The following is a 2,745-nucleotide window of genomic DNA, read 5'->3' on the forward strand; positions in this document are numbered from 1 at the left end:
AGACCAGTGATGGCGAACCTTTTGAGCTCGGTGTGTCAGCATTTTGAAAAACCCTAACTTAACTCTGGTGCTGTGTCACATATAGGAATTTTTTGATATTTGGAACCCTTGTAAAACAAAGACTTATATTTTTGATATTTAATTTATATATTTAAATGCCATTTAACAAAGAAAAATCAACCAAAAAAATGAGTTTGTGTGTCACCTCTGACATGCATGTCATAGGTTCGCCATCACTGTTTTAAGGTCTGGTCTAATCCAGACTTGTGTAGAAAGCATGCTTTATGAAGACTACCTACCGAATAACAGAATTTGAAAAAGTGCATATTTGTTTTTAAATTCTTGATGGTTTTAAAGCAAATGGTATTTCCATAGATCAGGGGTCCTCAAACTACGGCCCGTGGGCCACATGCAAATACAAATATTGTATGTGTTCCCGTTTTGTTGTTTTACTTCAAAATAAGATATGTGCAGTGTGCATAGGAATTTGTTCATAGATTTTTTTTAAACTATAGTCGCCCTCCAACGGTCTGAGGGACAGTGAACTGGCCCCCTGTTTAAAAAGTTTGAGGACCCCTGCCACAGATGTTTCCTACCTCCATCCCAACCTTCCCCATTCCCTCCCACCTACATCTATTGTTTAAAATCTATTTTTATTGATTTCAGAGAGGAAGGGAGAGGGAGAGATAGAAACATTAATGATGAAAATCACTGATTGGCTGCTTCCTGCCCATCCCCTACTGGGGATCCAGCCCAATGGTGGCTTCCTGGTTCATAGGTCCATGCTCAACCACTGAACCACACTGGCTGGGCTGCATCTAAAAGTTATATTGTCATTCTGGGAGTGACTGGTAAGGAAGAGTGACTTGATGTACAACGGAGACTTGATTGGATGGTTTAAAATTGCACCATATAAAGCAATGGTGGCACCAAGAAATGACTATAGGGTGTGGCTGCTGTCCCCCGCATTATCTCCACCAAAGGCCCTCTCAGAATACTTCAATATTTAATCAATTCTAAGATAATTTTTTTCGCATTTTAATATCTTTTAATGAGGATTTTATAATCCATGGTATGTCTTACTTTGGTTGGAAACGGTTTTTTTTTTGGTCTTTCTTAGTGGTACCTAAAATAATGACCTCTTAGAGCCTGTGAAATATCATGAGAAAAAAAAGTTCCCTACTCCCTTTCCGACCACATCACTGGCCCTAAGTTCATTCCCCCTAATCTAGAAATTCAGCAGGCGCTGATGCTTTACATTTTGCTTACTTTTTAGTCTAAACCACATGCTTCATTATGTTTATAATCTAAGGAAATCTGGGATTATTGTAAAGCAATAGTTCAGACACACAAATGTGATTCCTAACACCACTGTTCCTTGTCAGAAGTTATTCCTTTAATTACAGGTGGATCTATGCAGTCTGTGGTTTACCGAAGATCAAATCTATATGAGTAATTACATTGTTTAGAACCGGAAGCAGCCCTGAGCCCAGGAGCTCAGGAGCACAGAGCTCACTAAGCTGACCCAAGTGATGCCTGGCTTTTCTCTCCTCTCCCCAACCTCCCCCCAATCTTAAAACTGTGGTAAAATACACATAACAAAGTGTATCATCTTAACCAGTTCTAAGCGTACAGTTAAGTGGTATGAAACACAGTCATTCATAATGTTGTGCAGCCATCACCACCATCCAGCTCCCGAACTCTTCTCATTTCGCAAAAGAAACTGTTCTCATTAAATACTAACTCCCCGTTCTCCCTCCCCCAGGAGCCGGCAACCACCATCCTATGGTCTCTATGGTTTTGACTACTCTAGGTACCTCATATAAGTGGAGTCATAGGTATTTATCTTTTAGCTTCTGAGATCTCTCCGTTAAACCTTTGTGGCCATCCCTTCTGGATGTCTGAAAACAGGGAAGCAGTAACCACCAACGCCCACAGAAAAGGTCCAGACAATTCGGAAACCCAGCCCACACCTTCCGCCAAAGAACTTACTCAACAGAAAGGACTTGGAGAGAGCGAGCCCGTGTGCAGTGGGCGTTCAGGGCGGGTTTCTGTGTTGGGGGTTTCTGTGTTGGGGGGCGGTCTGTGACCTGGTTCTGAGCAGTGGAAGAGGCGGGGCCGCAAAAGGATCTTTCCCTGCGGCTCTTCTTCAACACTAGATTCTGATGAGGGTTGAGATGCAGCTCGGGGCTAGGGTGAGGGTGGGCAGAGGGAAGGGGCGGTAGAAGCGACACAGGTGAAAAGCCCCCGAAGCAGACGCCATTCCCTCCCGCCTGGGTAGGGGTCTGGGACGTAACAGAGCTGGCGCTGGGGCCTGAACGACGGCCTTGGGGAGCGGGGCCGAGGCGTCAGTCTCTTACCGGCGGCTCCAGCAGGGCCTTTCCTAAGACTCTGTTGTCGTCCTCTTTGCCCTTCAATTGTTCCTTCTCTTTCTCTCTCTCCCGCTCTTTTCTCTTTTCCTCCTCGTTACTTCTACTTTTCTCCTCCTTCCCTTTTCCCTTCTCCTTTTCTTTATCCTTAGCTTTCTCCTTCTCCACCTCCTTCCTTTTCTCTTTTTCCTCCTTTCCTTTTTCCGGCTCCTTTCCCTTGTCTTTCTTCTTCACCTTCCCCCTCTCCATCTCCAGTCCCCGTTTCCTTCCCTCCTGCGCGCCCGCACGCTGGAGCAGCGGTCTTGAGTCTCGGCAGGTGTGGCCCTTGTGGGGGCGGGAGGGGGCGCGCAGCCAGAGTAGTAGATCCACGTAGATG

At 45.4% G+C, this 2,745-nt stretch overlaps 1 protein-coding gene across 1 annotated transcript in view; it reads right to left on the bottom strand.

Moving 5' to 3' along the window:
- Window positions 1-2,473, bottom strand: part of ARL9 (ADP ribosylation factor like GTPase 9) — an 11,294-nt gene extending 8,821 nt beyond the window's left edge. Inside the window, exon 1 of the mRNA XM_015560083.1 lies at window positions 2,361-2,473. The gene's annotated coding sequence lies outside the window, so the exon portion shown is untranslated. The remainder of the gene's footprint in view (window positions 1-2,360) is intronic.
- Between the last annotated feature and the right edge of the window lie 272 nt (window positions 2,474-2,745).

This window comes from Myotis davidii, unplaced genomic scaffold (assembly GCF_000327345.1).
Source record: "Myotis davidii unplaced genomic scaffold, ASM32734v1 scaffold173, whole genome shotgun sequence".
NCBI lineage: Eukaryota > Metazoa > Chordata > Mammalia > Chiroptera > Vespertilionidae > Myotis > Myotis davidii.